This window comes from Asterias amurensis, chromosome 7, assembly GCF_032118995.1.
Source record: "Asterias amurensis chromosome 7, ASM3211899v1".
Lineage (NCBI taxonomy): Eukaryota > Metazoa > Echinodermata > Asteroidea > Forcipulatida > Asteriidae > Asterias > Asterias amurensis.
This window is the reverse complement of record NC_092654.1, coordinates 7,296,565-7,317,840: the sequence shown is the minus strand read 5'-3', so window position 1 is coordinate 7,317,840 and position 21,276 is coordinate 7,296,565. Positions and strand designations below refer to the sequence as shown.

At 40.4% G+C, this 21,276-nt stretch overlaps 23 non-coding genes across 23 annotated transcripts; all 23 read right to left on the bottom strand.

Moving 5' to 3' along the window:
- Positions 1–37: 37 nt before the first annotated feature.
- On the bottom strand, positions 38–109 carry Trnam-cau (transfer RNA methionine (anticodon CAU)). The gene has a single exon. It is a non-coding gene; the product is annotated as a tRNA-Met (tRNA).
- Positions 110–312: 203 nt separating this feature from the next.
- On the bottom strand, positions 313–384 carry Trnam-cau (transfer RNA methionine (anticodon CAU)). The gene has a single exon. It is a non-coding gene; the product is annotated as a tRNA-Met (tRNA).
- Positions 385–1,089: 705 nt separating this feature from the next.
- Positions 1,090–1,161, bottom strand: Trnam-cau (transfer RNA methionine (anticodon CAU)). The gene has a single exon. It is a non-coding gene; the product is annotated as a tRNA-Met (tRNA).
- A 2,341-nt stretch (positions 1,162–3,502) lies between these two features.
- Trnam-cau (transfer RNA methionine (anticodon CAU)) lies at positions 3,503–3,574 on the bottom strand. Its single transcript has one exon. It is a non-coding gene; the product is annotated as a tRNA-Met (tRNA).
- A 1,759-nt stretch (positions 3,575–5,333) lies between these two features.
- Positions 5,334–5,405, bottom strand: Trnam-cau (transfer RNA methionine (anticodon CAU)). The gene has a single exon. It is a non-coding gene; the product is annotated as a tRNA-Met (tRNA).
- A 2,231-nt stretch (positions 5,406–7,636) lies between these two features.
- Positions 7,637–7,708, bottom strand: Trnam-cau (transfer RNA methionine (anticodon CAU)). Its single transcript has one exon. It is a non-coding gene; the product is annotated as a tRNA-Met (tRNA).
- A 208-nt stretch (positions 7,709–7,916) lies between these two features.
- Trnam-cau (transfer RNA methionine (anticodon CAU)) lies at positions 7,917–7,988 on the bottom strand. The gene has a single exon. It is a non-coding gene; the product is annotated as a tRNA-Met (tRNA).
- Positions 7,989–8,663: 675 nt separating this feature from the next.
- Trnam-cau (transfer RNA methionine (anticodon CAU)) lies at positions 8,664–8,735 on the bottom strand. The gene has a single exon. It is a non-coding gene; the product is annotated as a tRNA-Met (tRNA).
- Positions 8,736–10,784: 2,049 nt separating this feature from the next.
- On the bottom strand, positions 10,785–10,856 carry Trnam-cau (transfer RNA methionine (anticodon CAU)). The gene has a single exon. It is a non-coding gene; the product is annotated as a tRNA-Met (tRNA).
- A 644-nt stretch (positions 10,857–11,500) lies between these two features.
- On the bottom strand, positions 11,501–11,572 carry Trnam-cau (transfer RNA methionine (anticodon CAU)). The gene has a single exon. It is a non-coding gene; the product is annotated as a tRNA-Met (tRNA).
- Positions 11,573–11,811: 239 nt separating this feature from the next.
- Positions 11,812–11,883, bottom strand: Trnam-cau (transfer RNA methionine (anticodon CAU)). Its single transcript has one exon. It is a non-coding gene; the product is annotated as a tRNA-Met (tRNA).
- Positions 11,884–12,374: 491 nt separating this feature from the next.
- Positions 12,375–12,446, bottom strand: Trnal-caa (transfer RNA leucine (anticodon CAA)). The gene has a single exon. It is a non-coding gene; the product is annotated as a tRNA-Leu (tRNA).
- Positions 12,447–13,000: 554 nt separating this feature from the next.
- On the bottom strand, positions 13,001–13,072 carry Trnam-cau (transfer RNA methionine (anticodon CAU)). The gene has a single exon. It is a non-coding gene; the product is annotated as a tRNA-Met (tRNA).
- A 957-nt stretch (positions 13,073–14,029) lies between these two features.
- On the bottom strand, positions 14,030–14,101 carry Trnam-cau (transfer RNA methionine (anticodon CAU)). Its single transcript has one exon. It is a non-coding gene; the product is annotated as a tRNA-Met (tRNA).
- A 518-nt stretch (positions 14,102–14,619) lies between these two features.
- On the bottom strand, positions 14,620–14,691 carry Trnam-cau (transfer RNA methionine (anticodon CAU)). Its single transcript has one exon. It is a non-coding gene; the product is annotated as a tRNA-Met (tRNA).
- Positions 14,692–15,210: 519 nt separating this feature from the next.
- On the bottom strand, positions 15,211–15,282 carry Trnam-cau (transfer RNA methionine (anticodon CAU)). Its single transcript has one exon. It is a non-coding gene; the product is annotated as a tRNA-Met (tRNA).
- A 519-nt stretch (positions 15,283–15,801) lies between these two features.
- On the bottom strand, positions 15,802–15,873 carry Trnam-cau (transfer RNA methionine (anticodon CAU)). Its single transcript has one exon. It is a non-coding gene; the product is annotated as a tRNA-Met (tRNA).
- A 519-nt stretch (positions 15,874–16,392) lies between these two features.
- Trnam-cau (transfer RNA methionine (anticodon CAU)) lies at positions 16,393–16,464 on the bottom strand. Its single transcript has one exon. It is a non-coding gene; the product is annotated as a tRNA-Met (tRNA).
- Positions 16,465–16,983: 519 nt separating this feature from the next.
- Positions 16,984–17,055, bottom strand: Trnam-cau (transfer RNA methionine (anticodon CAU)). Its single transcript has one exon. It is a non-coding gene; the product is annotated as a tRNA-Met (tRNA).
- A 554-nt stretch (positions 17,056–17,609) lies between these two features.
- Positions 17,610–17,681, bottom strand: Trnam-cau (transfer RNA methionine (anticodon CAU)). Its single transcript has one exon. It is a non-coding gene; the product is annotated as a tRNA-Met (tRNA).
- A 1,677-nt stretch (positions 17,682–19,358) lies between these two features.
- Trnam-cau (transfer RNA methionine (anticodon CAU)) lies at positions 19,359–19,430 on the bottom strand. Its single transcript has one exon. It is a non-coding gene; the product is annotated as a tRNA-Met (tRNA).
- Positions 19,431–20,380: 950 nt separating this feature from the next.
- On the bottom strand, positions 20,381–20,452 carry Trnam-cau (transfer RNA methionine (anticodon CAU)). Its single transcript has one exon. It is a non-coding gene; the product is annotated as a tRNA-Met (tRNA).
- A 365-nt stretch (positions 20,453–20,817) lies between these two features.
- On the bottom strand, positions 20,818–20,889 carry Trnam-cau (transfer RNA methionine (anticodon CAU)). The gene has a single exon. It is a non-coding gene; the product is annotated as a tRNA-Met (tRNA).
- Positions 20,890–21,276: the final 387 nt, after the last annotated feature.

Here is a 21,276-nt window from a genome sequence, read left to right as displayed (position 1 = left end):
TAAAAAGTGTTCACATTTAAAATTCCTTAAAAAGTGTTAGCAGAGCGAGGTTTCGATCCTCGGACCTCTGGGTTATGGGCCCAGCACGCTTCCACTGCGCCACTCTGCTTGTTGCACAGTGATGCAAATTTGTTTTCAAAACTATCTAAAAAACTGGATCAAACAATATTTTTTGAACACACTTCCAAAAAAAAAAAAAAAAAAAAACAGCGCCAATTTGCTTGCTAACAAAGTCATTCAAAATAGTGTACAAAACCATCTCAAAAATAGGATTTCACAATTTGAACACATTTAAATTTCCTTAAAAAGTGTTAGCAGAGCGAGGTTTCGATCCTCGGACCTCTGGGTTATGGGCCCAGCACGCTTCCACTGCGCCACTCTGCTAGCTTACAAAGTGATGCAAAATAGTGTACAAAACATCTCAAAAATAGGATTTCACATTTTGAACACATTTACTTAAAAAGTGTTAGCAGAGCGAGATTTCGATCCGGCAACCTCTGGATTATGGGCCCAGCACGCTTCCACTGCGCCACTCTGCTAGCTTACAACTGATGCAAAATAGTGTAAAAAACAATCTTTGAGTAGGATTTCACAATTTGCACACATTTACTTAAAAAGTGTTAGCAGAGCGAGATTTCGATCCTCGGACCTGTGGGTTATGGGCCCAGCACGCTTCCACTGCGCCACTCTGCTAGCTTACAACGTGATGCAAAAAAGTGTACAAAACCATCTCAAAACAAGGATTTCACAATTTGAACACTTTTACTTAAAAAGTGTTAGCAGAGCGAGATTTCGATCCGGAAACCTCTGGGTTATGGGCCCAGCACGCTTCCACTGCGCCACTCTGCTAGCTTACAACGTGATGCAAAAAAGTGTACAAAACCATCTCAAAAATAGAATTTCACAATTTGAACACATTAACTTAAAAAGTGTTAGCAGAGCGAGATTTCGATCCGGGAACCTCTGGGTTATGGGCCCAGCACGCTTCCACTGCGCCACTCTGCTAGCTTACAAAGTGATGCAAAATAGTGTACAAAACCATCTCAAAAATAGGATTTCACAATTTGAACACATTTACTTAAAAAGTGTTAGCAGAGCGAGGTTTCGATCCTCGGACCTCTGGGTTATGGGCCCAGCACGCTTCCACTGCGCCACTCTGCTTGCTGCACAGTGATGCAAATTAGTTTTCAAAACTATCTAAAAAACTGGATTACACAAGAATTTGAACACACTTCAAATTAAAATAAAAAAAAAAAAAAAAAAAAAAAACTGCTCCCCTTTGCTTGCTAAAAAAGTGAATCAAAATAGTGTACAAAACCTTCTCAAAAATAGGATTTCACAATATGAACACATTTAAAATTCCTTAAAAAGTGTTAGCAGAGCGAGGTTTCGATTCTCGGACCTCTGGGTTATGGGCAAGGCACGCTTCCACTGCGCCACTCTGCTTGCTGCCCAGTGATGCAAATTTGTTTTCAAAACTATCTAAAAAACTGGATCAAACACTAATTTGAACGCACTTCAAAAAAAAAAAAACTGCGCCAATTTGCTTGCTAACAAAGTGATTCAAAATAGTGTACAAAACCATCTCAAAAATAGGATTTCACATTTTGAACACATTTACTTAAAAAGTGTTAGCAGAGCGAGATTTCGATCCTCGGACCTCTGGGTTATGGGCCCAGCACGCTTCCACTGCACCACTCTGCTAGCTTAGAAAGTGATGCAAAATTGTGTACAAAACCATCTCAAAAATAGGATTTCACAATTTGAACACATTTACTTAAAAAGTGTTAGCAGAGCGAGATTTCGATCCTGGAACCTTTGGGTTATGGGCCCAGCACGCTTCCACTGCGCCACTCTGCTTGCTTAGAAAGTGATGTAAAATAGTGCACAAAACCATCTCAAAAATAGGATTTCACAATTTGAACACATTCACTTAAATAGTGTTAGCAGAGCGAGGTTTCGATCCGGGAACCTCTGGGTTATGGGCCCAGCACGCTTCCACTGCGCCACTCTGCTTGCTTACAACGTGATGCAAAATAGTGCACAAAACCATCTCAAAAATAGGATTTCACAATTTGAACACATTTACTTAAATAGTGTTAGCAGAGCGAGGTTTCGATCCTCGCACCTGTGGGTTATGGGCCCAGCACGCTTCCACTGCGCCACTCTGCTTGCTTACAAAGTGATGCAAAATTGTGTACAAAACCATCTCAAAAATAGGATTTCACAATTTGAACACATTTACTTAAAAAGTGTTAGCAGAGCGAGATTTCGATCCGGGAACCTCTGGGTTATGGGCCCAGCACGCTTCCACTGCGCCACTCTGCTTGCTTACAACGTGATGCAAAATAGTGTACAAAACCATCTCAAAAATAGGATTTCACATTTTAAACACATTTACTTAAAAAGTGTTAGCAGAGCGAGATTTCGATCCGGCAACCTCTGGGTTATGGGCCCAGCACGCTTCCACTGCACCACTCTGCTAGCTTACAAATTGATGCAAAATAGTGTACAAAACCATCTCAAAAATAGGATTTCACAATTTGAACACATTTACTTAAAAAGTGTTAGCAGAGCGAGATTTCGATTCGGGAACCTCTGGGTTATTGGACCAGCACGCCTCCACTGCACCACTCTGCCAGCTTACAAGTGATGCAAAATAGTGTAAAAAACCATCTCAAAAATAGGATTTCACAATTTGAACACATTTACTTAAAAAGTGTTAGCAGAGCGAGATTTCGATCCGGGAACCTCTGGGTTATGGGCCCAGCACGCTTCCACTGCGCCACTCTGCTAGCTTACAAAGTGATGCAAAATAGTGTACAAAACCATCTCCAAAATAGGATTTCACAATGTGAACACATTTATTTAAAAAGTGTTAGCAGAGCGAGATTTCGATTCGGGAACCTCTGGGTTATGGGCCCAGCACGCTTCCACTGCGCCACTCTGCTTGCTTACAACGTGATGCAAAATAGTGTACAAAACCATCTCAAAAATAGGATTTCACATTTTAAACACATTTACTTAAAAAGTGTTAGCAGAGCGAGATTTCGATCCGGGAACCTCTGGGTTATGGGCCCAGCACGCTTCCAATGCGCCACTCTGCTAGCTTACCAAGTTTTGCAAAATAGTGTACAAAACCATCTCAAAAATAGGATTTCACAATTTGATCACATTTACTTAAAAAGTGTTAGCAGAGCGAGATTTCGATCCTCGGACCTGTGGGTTATGGGCCCAGCACGCTTCCACTGCGCCACTCTGCTTGCTTACAAAGTGATGCAAAATAGTGTACAAAACCATCTCAAAAATAGGATTTCACAATTTGAACACATTTACTTAAAAAGTGTTAGCAGAGCGAGATTTCGATTCGGGAACCTCTGGGTTATGGGCCCAGCACGCCTCCAGTGCACCACTCTGCTAGCTTACAAGTGATGCAAAATAGTGTAAAAAACAATCTCAAAAGTAGGATTTCACAATTTGAACACATTTACTTAAAAAGTGTTAGCAGAGCGAGGTTTCGATCCTCGGACCTCTGGGTTATGGGCCCAGCACGCTTCCACTGCGCCACTCTGCTTGCTGCACAGTGATGCAAATTTGTTTTCAAAACTATCTAAAAAACTGGATCAAACACTAATTGAACACACTTCAAAAAAAAAAAAAAAAAAAAAAAAACTGCGCCAATTTGCTTGCTAACAAAGTGATGTAAAATAGTGTACAAAACCATCTCAAAAATAGGATTTCACAATTTGAACACATTTACTTTAAAAAGTGTTAGCAGAGCGAGATTTCGATTCGGGAACCTCTGGGTTATGGGCCCAGCACGCTTCCACTGCGCCACTCTGCTAGCTTACAAAGTGATGCAAAATAGTGTACAAAACCATCTCAAAAATAGGATTTCACAATTTGAACACATTTACTTAAAAAGTGTTAGCAGAGCGAGATTTCGATCCTGGAACCTCTGGGTTATGGGCCCAGCACGCTTCCACTGCGCCACTCTGCTAGCTTACAAAGTGATGCAAAATAGTGCACAAAACCATCTCAAAAATAGGATTTCACAATTTGAACACATTTACTTAAATAGTGTTAGCAGAGCGATATTTCGATTCGGGAACCTCTGGATTATGGGCCCAGCACGCTTCCACTGCGCCACTCTGCTAGCTTACAAAGTGATGCAAAATAGTGTACAAAACCATCTCAAAAATAGAATTTCACAATTTGAACACATTTATTTAAAAAGTGTTAGCAGAGCGAGATTTCGATTCGGGAACCTCTGGATTATGGGCCCAGCACGCTTCCACTGCGCCACTCTGCTAGCTTACAAAGTGATGCAAAATAGTGTACAAAACCATCTCAAAAATAGAATTTCACAATTTGAACACATTTATTTAAAAAGTGTTAGCAGAGCGAGATTTCGATTCGGGAACCTCTGGGTTATGGGCCCAGCACGCTTCCACTGCGCCACTCTGCTAGCTTACAAAGTGATGCAAAATAGTGTACAAAACCATCTCAAAAATAGAATTTCACAATTTGAACACATTTATTTAAAAAGTGTTAGCAGAGCGAGATTTCGATTCGGGAACCTCTGGGTTATGGGCCCAGCACGCCTCCACTGCACCACTTTGCTAGGCGCTTAGAAGTGATGCAAAATAGTGTAAAAAACAATCTCAAAAGTAGGATTTCACAATGTGAACACATTTACTTAAAAAGTGTGAGCAGAGCGATATTTCGATCCGGGAACCTCTGGGTTATGGGCCCAGCACGCTTCCACTGCGCCACTCTGCTAGCTTACAAAGTGATGCAAAATAGTGTACAAAACCATCTCAAAAATAGAATTTCACAATTTGAACACATTTATTTAAAAAGTGTTAGCAGAGCGAGATTTCGATTCGGGAACCTCTGGGTTATGGGCCCAGCACGCTTCCACTGCGCCACTCTGCTTGCTTACAAAGTGATGCAAAATAGTGTACAAAACCATCTCAAAAATAGGATTTCACAATTTGATCACATTTACTTAAAAAGTGTTAGCAGAGCGAGATTTCGATCCTCGGACCTGTGGGTTATGGGCCCAGCACGCTTCCACTGCGCCACTCTGCTTGCTTACAAAGTGATGCAAAATAGTGTACAAAACCATCTCAAAAATAGGATTTCACAATTTGAACACATTTACTTAAAAAGTGTTAGCAGAGCGAGATTTCGATTCGGGAACCTCTGGGTTATGGGCCCAGCACGCCTCCAGTGCACCACTCTGCTAGCTTACAAGTGATGCAAAATAATGTAAAAAACAATCTCAAAAGTAGGATTTCACAATTTGAACACATTTACTTAAAAAGTGTTAGCAGAGCGAGGTTTCGATCCTCGGACCTCTGGGTTATGGGCCCAGCACGCTTCCACTGCGCCACTCTGCTTGCTGCACAGTGATGCAAATTTGTTTTCAAAACTATCTAAAAAACTGGATCAAACACTAATTGAACACACTTCAAAAAAAAAAAAAAAAAAAAAAAAACTGCGCCAATTTGCTTGCTAACAAAGTGATGTAAAATAGTGTACAAAACCATCTCAAAAATAGGATTTCACAATTTGAACACATTTACTTTAAAAAGTGTTAGCAGAGCGAGATTTCGATTCGGGAACCTCTGGGTTATGGGCCCAGCACGCTTCCACTGCGCCACTCTGCTAGCTTACAAAGTGATGCAAAATAGTGTACAAAACCATCTCAAAAATAGGATTTCACAATTTGAACACATTTACTTAAAAAGTGTTAGCAGAGCGAGATTTCGATCCTGGAACCTCTGGGTTATGGGCCCAGCACGCTTCCACTGCGCCACTCTGCTAGCTTACAAAGTGATGCAAAATAGTGCACAAAACCATCTCAAAAATAGGATTTCACAATTTGAACACATTTACTTAAATAGTGTTAGCAGAGCGATATTTCGATTCGGGAACCTCTGGATTATGGGCCCAGCACGCTTCCACTGCGCCACTCTGCTAGCTTACAAAGTGATGCAAAATAGTGTACAAAACCATCTCAAAAATAGAATTTCACAATTTGAACACATTTATTTAAAAAGTGTTAGCAGAGCGAGATTTCGATTCGGGAACCTCTGGATTATGGGCCCAGCACGCTTCCACTGCGCCACTCTGCTAGCTTACAAAGTGATGCAAAATAGTGTACAAAACCATCTCAAAAATAGAATTTCACAATTTGAACACATTTATTTAAAAAGTGTTAGCAGAGCGAGATTTCGATTCGGGAACCTCTGGGTTATGGGCCCAGCACGCTTCCACTGCGCCACTCTGCTAGCTTACAAAGTGATGCAAAATAGTGTACAAAACCATCTCAAAAATAGAATTTCACAATTTGAACACATTTATTTAAAAAGTGTTAGCAGAGCGAGATTTCGATTCGGGAACCTCTGGGTTATGGGCCCAGCACGCCTCCACTGCACCACTTTGCTAGGCGCTTAGAAGTGATGCAAAATAGTGTAAAAAACAATCTCAAAAGTAGGATTTCACAATGTGAACACATTTACTTAAAAAGTGTGAGCAGAGCGATATTTCGATCCGGGAACCTCTGGGTTATGGGCCCAGCACGCTTCCACTGCGCCACTCTGCTAGCTTACAAAGTGATGCAAAATAGTGTACAAAACCATCTCAAAAATAGAATTTCACAATTTGAACACATTTATTTAAAAAGTGTTAGCAGAGCGAGATTTCGATTCGGGAACCTCTGGGTTATGGGCCCAGCACGCTTCCACTGCGCCACTCTGCTTGCTTACAAAGTGATGCAAAATAGTGTACAAAACCATCTCAAAAATAGGATTTCACTATTTGAACACATTTACTTAAAAAGTGTTAGCAGAGCGAGATTTCGATTCGGGAACCTCTGGGTTATGGGCCCAGCACGCCTCCACTGCACCACTTTGCTAGGCGCTTACAAGTGATGCAAAATAGTGTAAAAAACAATCTCAAAAGTAGGATTTCACAATGTGAACACATTTACTTAAAAAGTGTGAGCAGAGCGATATTTCGATCCGGGAACCTCTGGGTTATGGGCCCAGCACGCTTCCACTGCGCCACTCTGCTAGCTTACAAAGTGATGCAAAATAGTGTACAAAACCATCTCAAAAATAGAATTTCACAATTTGAACACATTTATTTAAAAAGTGTTAGCAGAGCGAGATTTCGATTCGGGAACCTCTGGGTTATGGGCCCAGCACGCTTCCACTGCGCCACTCTGCTTGCTTACAAAGTGATGCAAAATAGTGTACAAAACCATCTCAAAAATAGGATTTCACTATTTGAACACATTTACTTAAAAAGTGTCAGCAGAGCGAGATTTCGATTCGGGAACCTCTGGGTTATGGGCCCAGCACGCCTCCACTGCACCACTTTGCTAGGCGCTTACAAGTGATGCAAAATAGTGTAAAAAACAATCTCAAAAGTAGGATTTCACAATGTGAACACATTTACTTAAAAAGTGTGAGCAGAGCGATATTTCGATCCGGGAACCTCTGGGTTATGGGCCCAGCACGCTTCCACTGCGCCACTCTGCTAGCTTACAAAGTGATGCAAAATAGTGTACAAAACCATCTCAAAAAAGGATTTCACAGTTTGAACACATTTACTTAAAAAGTGTTAGCAGAGCGAGGTTTCGATCCTCGGACCTCTGGGTTATGGGCCCAGCACGCTTCCACTGCGCCACTCTGCTTGCTGCACAGTGATGCAAATTAGTTTTCAAAACTATCTAAAAAACTGGATTACACAAGAATTTGAACACACTTCAAATTAAAATAAAAAAAAAAAAAAAAAAACTGCGCCCCTTTGCTTGCTAACAAAGTGATTCAAAATAGTGTACAAAACCTTCTCAAAAATACGATTTCACAATATGAACACATTTAAAATTCCTTAAAAAGTGTTAGCAGAGCGAGGTTTCGATCCTCGGACCTCTGGGTTATGGGCCCAGCACGCTTCCACTGCGCCACTCTGCTAGCTTACAAGTGATGCAAAATAGTGTAAAAAACAATCTCAAAAGTAGGATTTCACAATTTGAACACATTTACTTAAAAAGTGTTAGCAGAGCGAGATTTCGATCCGGGAACCTCTGGGTTATGGGCCCAGCACGCTTCCACTGCGCCACTCTGCTTGCTGCACAGTGATGCAAATTAGTTTTCAAAACTATCTAAAAAACTGGATTACACAAGAATTTGAACACACTTCAAATTAAAATAAAAAAAAAAAAAAAAAAAAAACTGCGCCCCTTTGCTTGCTAACAGAGTGATTCAAAGTTGTACAAAACCTTCTCAAAAATAGGATTTCACAATATGAACACATTTAAAATTCCTTAAAAAGTGTTAGCAGAGGGAGGTTTCGATTCTCGGACCTCTGGGTTATGGGCCCAGCACGCTTCCACTGCGCCACTCTGCTAGCTTACAAGTGATGCAAAAAAGTGTAAAAAACAATCTCAAAAGTAGAATTTCACAATTTGAACACATTTACTTAAAAAGTGTTAGCAGAGCGATATTTCGATCCGGGAACCTCTGGGTTATGGGACCAGCACGCTTCCACTGCGCCACTCTGCTAGCTTACAAAGTGATGCAAAATAGTGTACAAAACCATCTCAAAAAAAGGATTTCACAGTTTGAACACATTTACTTAAAAAGTGTTAGCAGAGCGAGGTTTCGATCCTCGGACCTCTGGGTTATGGGCCCAGCACGCTTCCACTGCGCCACTCTGCTTGCTGCACAGTGATGCAAATTAGTTTTCAAAACTATCTAAAAAACTGGATTACACAAGAATTTGAACACACTTCAAATTAAAATTAAAAAAAAAAAAAAAAAAAAAAAAAACTGCGCCCCTTTGATTGCTAACAAAGTGATTCAAAATAGTGTACAAAACCTTCACAAAAATAGGATTTCACAATATGAACACATTTAAAATTCCTTAAAAAGTGTTAGCAGAGCGAGGTTTCGTTTCTCGGACCTCTGGGTTATGGGCCCAGCACGCTTCCACTGCGCCACTCTGCTTGCTGCACAGTGATGCAAATTTGTTTTCAAAACTATCTAAAAAACTGGATCAAACACTAATTGAACACACTTCAAAAAAAAAAAAAAAAAAAAAAAAAACTGCGCCAATTTGCTTGCTAACAAAGTGATGTAAAATAGTGTACAAAACCATCTCAAAAATAGGATTTCACAATTTGAACACATTTACTTAAAAAGTGTTAGCAGAGCGAGATTTCGATCTGGGAACCTCTGGGTTATGGGCCCAGCACGCTTCCACTGCGCCACTCTGCTAGCTTACAAAGTGATGCAAAATAGTGTACAAAACCATCTCAAAAATAGGATTTCACAATTTGAACACATTTACTTAAAAAGTGTTAGCAGAGCGAGATTTCGATCCTCGGACCTGTGGGTTATGGGCCCAGCACGCTTCCACTGCGCCACTCTGCTAGCTTACAAAGTGATGCAAAATTGTGTACAAAACCTTCTCTAAAATAGGATTTCACAATTTGAACACATTTACTTAAAATGTGTTAGCAGAGCGAGATTTCGATCCAGGAACCTCTGGGTTATGGGCCCAGCACGCCTCCACTGCACCACTCTGCTAGCTTACAAGTGATGGAGAATAGTGTAAAAAACAATCTGAAAAGTAGGATTTCACAATTTGAACACATTTACTTAAAAAGTGTTAGCAGAGCGATATTTCGATCCGGAAACCTCTGGGTTATGGGCCCAGCACGCTTCCACTGCGCCACTCTGCTTGCTTAGAAAGTGATGTAAAATAGTGCACAAAACCATCTCAAAAATAGGATTTCACAATTTGAACACATTTACTTAAATAGTGTTAGCAGAGCGATATTTCGATTCGGGAACCTCTGGATTATGGGCCCAGCACGCTTCCACTGCGCCACTCTGCTAGCTTACAAAGTGATGCAAAATAGTGTACAAAACCATCTCAAAAATAGAATTTCACAATTTGAACACATTTATTTAAAAAGTGTTAGCAGAGCGAGATTTCGATTCGGGAACCTCTGGGTTATGGGCCCAGCACGCCTCCACTGCACCACTTTGCTAGGCGCTTACAAGTGATGCAAAATAGTGTAAAAAACAATCTCAAAAGTAGGATTTCACAATGTGAACACATTTACTTAAAAAGTGTGAGCAGAGCGATATTTCGATCCGGGAACCTCTGGGTTATGGGCCCAGCACGCTTCCACTGCGCCACTCTGCTAGCTTACAAAGTGATGCAAAATAGTGTACAAAACCATCTCAAAAATAGAATTTCACAATTTGAACACATTTATTTAAAAAGTGTTAGCAGAGCGAGATTTCGATTCGGGAACCTCTAGGTTATGGGCCCAGCACGCTTCCACTGCGCCACTCTGCTTGCTTACAAAGTGATGCAAAATAGTGTACAAAACCATCTCAAAAATAGGATTTCACTATTTGAACACATTTACTTAAAAAGTGTTAGCAGAGCGAGATTTCGATTCGGGAACCTCTGGGTTATGGGCCCAGCACGCCTCCACTGCGCCACTTTGCTAGGCGCTTACAAGTGATGCAAAATAGTGTAAAAAACAATCTCAAAAGTAGGATTTCACAATGTGAACACATTTACTTAAAAAGTGTGAGCAGAGCGATATTTCGATCCGGGAACCTCTGGGTTATGGGCCCAGCACGCTTCCACTGCGCCACTCTGCTAGCTTACAAAGTGATGCAAAATAGTGTACAAAACCATCTCAAAAAAAGGATTTCACAGTTTGAACACATTTACTTAAAAAGTGTTAGCAGAGCGAGGTTTCGATCCTCGGACCTCTGGGTTATGGGCCCAGCACGCTTCCACTGCGCCACTCTGCTTGCTGCACAGTGATGCAAATTAGTTTTCAAAACTATCTAAAAAACTGGATTACACAAGAATTTGAACACACTTCAAATTAAAATAAAAAAAAAACAAAAAAAACTGCGCCCCTTTGCTTGCTAACAAAGTGATTCAAAATAGTGTACAAAACCTTCTCAAAAATACGATTTCACAATATGAACACATTTAAAATTCCTTAAAAAGTGTTAGCAGAGCGAGGTTTCGATTCTCGGACCTCTGGGTTATGGGCCCAGCACGCTTCCACTGCGCCACTCTGCTAGCTTACAAGTGATGCAAAATAGTGTAAAAAACAATCTCAAAAGTAGGATTTCACAATTTGAACACATTTACTTAAAAAGTGTTAGCAGAGCGAGATTTCGATCCGGGAACCTCTGGGTTATGGGCCCAGCACGCTTCCACTGCGCCACTCTGCTTGCTGCACAGTGATGCAAATTAGTTTTCAAAACTATCTAAAAAACTGGATTACACAAGAATTTGAACACACTTCAAATTAAAAAAAAAAAAAAAAAAAAAAAAAAAACTGCGCCCCTTCGCTTGCTAACAGAGTGATTCAAAGCTGACAAAACCTTCTCAAAAATAGGATTTCACAATATGAACACATTTAAAATTCCTTAAAAAGTGTTAGCAGAGCGAGATTTCGATCCTCGGACCTCTGGGTTATGGGCCCAGCACGCTTCCACTGCGCCACTCTGCTAGCTTACAAGTGATGCAAAAAAGTGTAAAAAACAATCTCAAAAGTAGAATTTCACAATTTGAACACATTTACTTAAAAAGTGTTAGCAGAGCGATATTTCGATCCGGGAACCTCTGGGTTATGGGACCAGCACGCTTCCACTGCGCCACTCTGCTAGCTTACAAAGTGATGCAAAATAGTGTACAAAACCATCTCAAAAAAAGGATTTCACAGTTTGAACACATTTACTTAAAAAGTGTTAGCAGAGCGAGGTTTCGATCCTCGGACCTCTGGGTTATGGGCCCAGCACGCTTCCACTGCGCCACTCTGCTTGCTGCACAGTGATGCAAATTAGTTTTCAAAACTATCTAAAAAACTGGATTAAACAAGAATTTGAACACACTTCAAATTAAAATTAAAAAAACAAAAAACAAAAAAAAAACTGCGCCCCTTTGCTTGCTAACAAAGTGATTCAAAATAGTGTACAAAACCTTCTCAAAAATAGGATTTCACAATATGAACACATTTAAAATTCCTTAAAAAGTGTTAGCAGAGCGAGGTTTCGTTTCTCGGACCTCTGGGTTATGGGCCCAGCACGCTTCCACTGCGCCACTCTGCTTGCTGCACAGTGATGCAAATTTGTTTTCAAAACTATCTAAAAAACTGGATCAAACACTAATTGAACACACTTCAAAAAAAAAAAAAAAAAAAAAAAAAAATGCGCCAATTTGCTTGCTAACAAAGTGATTCAAAATAGTGTACAAAACCATCTCAAAAATAGGATTTCACAATTTGAACACATTTAAATTTCCTTAAAAAGTGTTAGCAGAGCGAGGTTTCGATCCTCGGACCTCTGGGTTTTGGGCCCAGCACGCTTCCACTGCGCCACTCTGCTAGCTTACAAAGTGATGCAAAATAGTGTACAAAACCATCTCAAAAATAGGATTTCACAATTTGAACACATTTACTTAAAAAGTGTTAGCAGAGCGAGATTTCGATTCGGGAACCTCTGGGTTATGGGCCCAGCACGCTTCCACTGCGCCACTCTGCTTGCTTACAAAGTGATGCAAAATAGTGTACAAAACCATCTCAAAAATAGGATTTCACTATTTGAACACATTTACTTAAAAAGTGTTAGCAGAGCGAGATTTCGATTCGGGAACCTCTGGGTTATGGGCCCAGCACGCCTCCACTGCACCACTCTGCTAGGCGCTTACAAGTGATGCAAAATAGTGTAAAAAACAATCTCAAAAGTAGGATTTCACAATTTGAACACATTTACTTAAAAAGTGTTAGCAGAGCGATATTTCGATCCGGGAACTTCTGGGTTATGGGCCCAGCACGCTTCCACTGCGCCACTCTGCTAGCTTACAAAGTGATGCAAAATAGTGTACAAAACCATCTCAAAAAAAAGATTTCACAGTTTGAACACATTTACTTAAAAAGTGCTAGCAGAGCGAGGTTTCGATCCTCGGACCTCTGGGTTATGGGCCCAGCACGCTTCCACTGCGCCACTCTGCTTGCTGCACAGTGATGCAAATTAGTTTTCAAAACTATCTAAAAAACTGGATTACACAAGAATTTGAACACACTTCAAATTAAAATAAAAAAAAAACAAAAAAAACTGCGCCCCTTTGCTTGCTAACAAAGTGATTCAAAATAGTGTACAAAACCTTCTCAAAAATACGATTTCACAATATGAACACATTTAAAATTCCTTAAAAAGTGTTAGCAGAGCGAGGTTTCGATTCTCGGACCTCTGGGTTATGGGCCCAGCACGCTTCCACTGCGCCACTCTGCTAGCTTACAAGTGATGCAAAATAGTGTAAAAAACAATCTCAAAAGTAGGATTTCACAATTTGAACACATTTACTTAAAAAGTGTTAGCAGAGCGAGATTTCGATCCGGGAACCTCTGGGTTATGGGCCCAGCACGCTTCCACTGCGCCACTCTGCTTGCTGCACAGTGATGCAAATTAGTTTTCAAAACTATCTAAAAAACTGGATTACACAAGAATTTGAACACACTTCAAATTAAAATTAAAAAAAAAAAAAAAAAAAACTGCGCCCCTTTGCTTGCTAACAGAATGATTCAAAGTTGTACAAAACCTTCTCAAAAATAGGATTTCACAATATGAACACATTTAAAATTCCTTAAAAAGTGTTAGCAGAGCGAGATTTCGATTCGGGAACCTCTGGGTTATGGGCCCAGCACGCCTCCACTGCACCACTCTGCTAGGCGCTTACAAGTGATGCAAAATAGTGTAAAAAACAATCTCAAAAGTAGGATTTCACAATTTGAACACATTTACTTAAAAAGTGTTAGCAGAGCGATATTTCGATCCGGGAACCTCTGGGTTATGGGCCCAGCACGCTTCCACTGCGCCACTCTGCTAGCTTACAAAGTGATGCAAAATAGTGTACAAAACCATCTCAAAAAAAGGATTTCACAGTTTGAACACATTTACTTAAAAAGTGTTAGCAGAGCGAGGTTTCGATCCTCGGACCTCTGGGTTATGGGCCCAGCACGCTTCCACTGCGCCACTCTGCTTGCTGCACAGTGATGCAAATTAGTTTTCAAAACTATCTAAAAAACTGGATTACACAAGAATTTGAACACACTTCAAATTAAAATTAAAAAAAAAAAAAAAAACTGCGCCCCTTTGCTTGCTAACAAAGTGATTCAAAATAGTGTACAAAACCTTCTCAAAAATACGATTTCACAATATGAACACATTTAAAATTCCTTAAAAAGTGTTAGCAGAGCGAGGTTTCGATTCTCGGACCTCTGGGTTATGGGCCCAGCACGCTTCCACTGCGCCACTCTGCTAGCTTACAAGTGATGCAAAATAGTGTAAAAAACAATCTCAAAAGTAGGATTTCACAATTTGAACACATTTACTTAAAAAGTGTTAGCAGAGCGAGATTTCGATCCGGGAACCTCTGGGTTATGGGCCCAGCACGCTTCCACTGCGCCACTCTGCTAGCTTACAAAGTGATGCAAAATAGTGTACAAAACCATCTCAAAAAAAGGATTTCACAGTTTGAACACATTTACTTAAAAAGTGTTAGCAGAGCGAGGTTTCGATCCTCGGACCTCTGGGTTATGGGCCCAGCACGCTTCCACTGCGCCACTCTGCTTGCTGCACAGTGATGCAAATTAGTTTTCAAAACTATCTAAAAAACTGGATTACCCAAGAATTTGAACACACTTCAAATTAAAATAAAAAAAAAATAAAAAAAACTGCGCCCCTTTGCTTGCTAACAAAGTGATTCAAAATAGTGTACAAAACCTTCTCAAAAATAGGATTTCACAATATGAACACATTTAAAATTCCTTAAAAAGTGTTAGCAGAGCGAGGTTTCGATTCTCGGACCTCTGGGTTATGGGCCCAGCACGCTTCCACTGCGCCACTCTGCTAGCTTACAAGTGATGCAAAATAGTGTAAAAAACAATCTCAAAAGTAGGATTTCACAATTTGAACACATTTACTTAAAAAGTGTTAGCAGAGCGAGATTTCGATCCGGGAACCTCTGGGTTATGGGCCCAGCACGCTTCCACTGCGCCACTCTGCTAGCTTACAAAGTGATGCAAAATAGTGTACAAAACCATCTCAAAAAAAGGATTTCACAGTTTGAACACATTTACTTAAAAAGTGTTAGCAGAGCGAGGTTTCGATCCTCGGACCTCTGGGTTATGGGCCCAGCACGCTTCCACTGCGCCACTCTGCTTGCTGCACAGTGATGCAAATTAGTTTTCAAAACTATCTAAAAAACTGGATTACCCAAGAATTTGAACACACTTCAAATTAAAATAAAAAAAAAATAAAAAAAACTGCGCCCCTTTGCTTGCTAACAAAGTGATTCAAAATAGTGTACAAAACCTTCTCAAAAATAGGATTTCACAATATGAACACATTTAAAATTCCTTAAAAAGTGTTAGCAGAGCGAGGTTTCGATTCTCGGACCTCTGGGTTATGGGCCCAGCACGCTTCCACTGCGCCACTCTGCTAGCTTACAAGTGATGCAAAAAAGTGTAAAAAACAATCTCAAAAGTAGGATTTCACAATTTGAACACATTTACTTAAAAAGTGTTAGCAGAGCGATATTTCGATCCGGGAACCTCTGGGTTATGGGACCAGCACGCTTCCACTGCGCCACTCTGCTAGCTTACAAAGTGATGCAAAATAGTGTACAAAACCATCTCAAAAAAAGGATTTCACAGTTTGAACACATTTACTTAAAAAGTGTTAGCAGAGCGAGGTTTCGATCCTCGGACCTCTGGGTTATGGGCCCAGCACGCTTCCACTGCGCCACTCTGCTTGCTGCACAGTGATGCAAATTAGTTTTCAAAACTATCTAAAAAACTGGATTACACAAGAATTTGAACACACTTCAAATTAAAATTAAAAAAAAAACAAAAAAACTGCGCCCCTTTGCTTGCTAACAAAGTGATTCAAAATAGTGTACAAAACCTTCTCAAAAATACGATTTCACAATATGAACACATTTAAAATTCCTTAAAAAGTGTTAGCAGAGCGAGGTTTCGATTCTCGGACCTCTGGGTTATGGGCCCAGCACGCTTCCACTGCGCCACTCTGCTAGCTTACAAGTGATGCAAAATAGTGTAAAAAACAATCTCAAAACTAGGATTTCACAATTTGAACACATTTACTTAAAAAGTGTTAGCAGAGCGAGATTTCGATCCGGGAACCTCTGGGTTATGGGCCCAGCACGCTTCCACTGCGCCACTCTGCTAGCTTACAAAGTGATGCAAAATAGTGTACAAAACCATCTCAAAAAAAGGATTTCACAGTTTGAACACATTTACTTAAAAAGTGTTAGCAGAGCGAGGTTTCGATCCTCGGACCTCTGGGTTATGGGCCCAGCACGCTTCCACTGCGCCACTCTGCTTGCTGCACAGTGATGCAAATTAGTTTTCAAAACTATCTAAAAAACTGGATTACCCAAGAATTTGAACACACTTCAAATTAAAATAAAAAAAAAATAAAAAAAACTGCGCCCCTTTGCTTGCTAACAAAGTGATTCAAAATAGTGTACAAAACCTTCTCAAAAATAGGATTTCACAATATGAACACATTTAAAATTCCTTAAAAAGTGTTAGCAGAGCGAGGTTTCGATTCTCGGACGTCTGGGTTATGGGCCCAGCACGCTTCCACTGCGCCACTCTGCTAGCTTACAAGTGATGCAAAAAAGTGTAAAAAACAATCTCAAAAGTAGGATTTCACAATTTGAACACATTTACTTAAAAAGTGTTAGCAGAGCGATATTTCGATCCGGGAACCTCTGGGTTATGGGACCAGCACGCTTCCACTGCGCCACTCTGCTAGCTTACAAAGTGATGCAAAATAGTGTACAAAACCATCTCAAAAAAAGGATTTCACAGTTTGAACACATTTACTTAAAAGGTGTTAGCAGAGCGAGGTTTCGATCCTCGGACCTCTGGGTTATGGGCCCAGCACGCTTCCACTGCGCCACTCTGCTAGCTTACAAATTGATGCAAAATAGTGTACAAAACCATCTCAAAAATAGAATTTCACAATTTGAACACATTTATTTAAAAAGTGTTAGCAGAGCGAGATTTCGATTCGGGAACCTCTGGGTTATGGGCCCAGCACGCTTCCACTGCGCCACTCTGCTTGCTTACAAAGTGATGCAAAATAGTGTACAAAACCATCTCAAAAATAGGATTTCACTATTTGAACACATTTACTTAAAAAGTGTTAGCAGAGCGAGATTTCGATCCGGGAACCTCTGGGTTATGGGCCCAGCACGCCTCCACTGCACCACTTTGCTAGGCGCTTACAAGTGATGCAAAATAGTGTAAAAAACAATCTCAAAAGTAGGATTTCACAATGTGAACACATTTACTTAAAAAGTGTGAGCAGAGCGATATTTCGATCCGGGAACCTCTGGGTTATGGGCCCAGCACGCTTCCACTGCGCCACTCTGCTAGCTTACAAAGTGATGCAAAATAGTGTACAAAACCATCTCAAAAAAAGGATTTCACAGTTTGAACACATTTACTTAAAAAGTGTTAGCAGAGCGAGGTTTCGATCCTCGGACTTCTGGGTTATGGGCCCAGCACGCTTCCACTGCGCCACTCTGCTTGCTGCACAGTGATGCAAATTAGTTTTCAAAACTATCTAAAAAACTGGATTACACAAGAATTTGAACACACTTCAAATTAAAATTAAAAAAAAAAAAAAAAAAACTGCGCCCCTTTGCTTGCTAACAGAGTGATTCAAAGTTGTACAAAACCTTCTCAAAAATACGATTTCACAATATGAACACATTTAAAATTCCTTAAAAAGTGTTAGCAGAGCGAGGTTTCGATTCTCGGACCTCTGGGTTATGGGCCCAGCACGCTTCCACTGCGCCACTCTGCTAGCTTACAAGTGATGCAAAATAGTGTAAAAAACAATCTCAAAAGTAGGATTTCACAATTTGAACACATTTACTTAAAAAGTGTTAGCAGAGCGAGATTTCGATCCGGGAACCTCTGGGTTATGGGCCCAGCACGCTTCCACTGCGCCACTCTGCTTGCTGCACAGTGATGCAAATTAGTTTTCAAAACTATCTAAAAAACTGGATTACACAAGAATTTGAACACACTTCAAATTAAAATTAAAAAAAAAAAAAAAAAAAAAACTGCGCCCCTTTGCTTGCTAACAGAGTGATTCAAAGTTGTACAAAACCTTCTCAAAAATAGGATTTCACAATATGAACACATTTAAAATTCCTTAAAAAGTGTTAGCAGAGCGAGGTTTCGATTCTCGGACCTCTGGGTTATGCGCCACTCTGCTAGCTTACAAGTGATGCAAAAAAGTGTAAAAAACAATCTCAAAAGTAGAATTTCACAATTTGAACACATTTACTTAAAAAGTGTTAGCAGAGCGATATTTCGATCCGGGAACCTCTGGGTTATGGGACCAGCACGCTTCCACTGCGCCACTCTGCTAGCTTACAAAGTGATGCAAAATAGTGTACAAAACCATCTCAAAAAAAGGATTTCACAGTTTGAACACATTTACTTAAAAAGTGTTAGCAGAGCGAGGTTTCGTTTCTCGGACCTCTGGGTTATGGGCCCAGCACGCTTCCACTGCGCCACTCTGCTTGCTGCACAGTGATGCAAATTTGTTTTCAAAACTATCTAAAAAACTGGATCAAACACTAATTGAACACACTTCAAAAAAAAAAAAAAAAAAAAAAAAAAACTGCGCCAATTTGCTTGCTTACAAAGTGATGCAAAATAGTGTACAAAACCATCTCAAGAATAGGATTTCACAATTTGAACACATTTACTTAAAAAGTGTTAGCAGAGCGAGATTTCGATTCGGGAACCTCTGGGTTATGGGCCCAGCACGCTTCCACTGCGCCACTCTGCTTGCTTACAAAGTGATGCAAAATAGTGTACAAAACCATCTCAAAAATAGGATTTCACTATTTGAACACATTAACTTAAAAAGTGTTAGCAGAGCGAGATTTCGATTCGGGAACCTCTGGGTTATGGGCCCAGCACGCCTCCACTGCACCACTCTGCTAGGCGCTTACAAGTGATGCAAAATAGTGTAAAAAACAATCTCAAAAGTAGGATTTCACAATTTGAACACATTTACTTAAAAAGTGTTAGCAGAGCGATATTTCGATCCGGGAACCTCTGGGTTATGGGCCCAGCACGCTTCCACTGCGCCACTCTGCTAGCTTACAAAGTGATGCAAAATAGTGTACAAAACCATCTCTAAAAAAAGGATTTCACAGTTAGAACACATTTACTTAAAAAGTGTTAGCAGAGCGAGGTTTCGATCCTCGGACCTCTGGGTTATGGGCCCAGCACGCTTCCACTGCGCCACTCTGCTTGCTGCACAGTGATGCAAATTAGTTTTCAAAACTATCTAAAAAACTGGATTACCCAAGAATTTGAACACACTTCAAATTAAAATAAAAAAAAAATAAAAAAAACTGCGCCAATTTGCTTGCTAACAAAGTGATTCAAAATAGTGTACAAAACCTTCTCAAAAATAGGATTTCACAATATGAACACATTTAAAATTCCTTAAAAAGTGTTAGCAGAGCGAGGTTTCGTTTCTCGGACCTCTGGGTTATGGGCCCAGCACGCTTCCACTGCGCCACTCTGCTTGCTGCACAGTGATGCAAATTTGTTTTCAAAACTATCTAAAAAACTGGATCAAACACTAATTGAACAGACTTCAAAAAAAAAAAAAAAAAAAAAAAAAAACTGCGCCAATTTGCTTGCTTACAAAGTGATGCAAAATAGTGTACAAAACCATCTCAAAAATAGGATTTCACAATTTGAACACATTTACTTAAAAAGTGTTAGCAGAGCGAGATTTCGATTCGGGAACCTCTGGGTTATGGGCCCAGCACGCTTCCACTGCGCCACTCTGCTTGCTTACAAAGTGATGCAAAATAGTGTACAAAACCATCTCAAAAATAGGATTTCACTATTTGAACACATTAACTTAAAAAGTGTTAGCAGAGCGAGATTTCGATTCGGGAACCTCTGGGTTATGGGCCCAGCACGCCTCCACTGCACCACTCTGCTAGGCGCTTACAAGTGATGCAAAATAGTGTAAAAAACAATCTCAAAAGTAGGATTTCACAATTTGAACACATTTACTTAAAAAGTGTTAGCAGAGCGATATTTCGATCCGGGAACCTCTGGGTTATGGGCCCAGCACGCTTCCACTGCGCCACTCTGCTAGCTTACAAAGTGATGCAAAATAGTGTACAAAACCATCTCTAAAAAAAGGATTTCACAGTTAGAACACATTTACTTAAAAAGTGTTAGCAGAGCGAGGTTTCGATCCTCGGACCTCTGGGTTATGGGCCCAGCACGCTTCCACTGCGCCACTCTGCTTGCTGCACAGTGATGCAAATTAGTTTTCAAAACTATCTAAAAAACTGGATTACACAAGAATTTGAACACACTTCAAATTAAAATTTAAAAAAAAATAAAAAAAACTGCGCCCCTTTGCTAGCTAACAAAGTGATTCAAAATAGTGTACAAAACTTTCTCAAAAATAGGATTTCACAATATGAACACATTTAAAATTCCTTAAAAAGTGTTAGCAGAGCGAGGTTTCGATTCTCGGACCTCTGGGTTATGGGCCCAGCACGCTTCCACTGCGCCACTCTGCTTGCTTACAAAGTGATGCAAAATAGTGTACAAAACCATCTCAAAAATAGGATTTCACAATTTAAACACATTTACTTAAAAAGTGTTAGCAGAGCGAGGTTTCGATCCTCAGACCTCTGGGTTATGGGCCCAGCACGCTTCCACTGCGCCACTCTGCTAGCTTACAAAGTGATGCAAAATAGTGTACAAAACCATCTCAAAAATAGATTTCAAATTTTGAACACATTTACTTAAAAACTGTTAGCAGCGCGAGATTTCGATCCGGGAACCTCTGGGTAATGGGCACAGCACGCTTCCACTGCGCCACTCTGCTAGCTTACAAAGTGATGCAAAATAGTGTACAAAACCATTTCAAAAATAGGATTTCACAATTTGAACACATTTACTTAAAAAGCGTTAGCAGAGCGAGATTTCCATCCGGGAACCTCTAGGTTATGGGCCCAGCACGCTTCCACTGCGCCACTCTGCCAGCTCACAAAGTGATGCAAAACAGTGTACAAAACCATCTCAAAAGTAGGATTTCACAATTTGAACCATTTACTTAA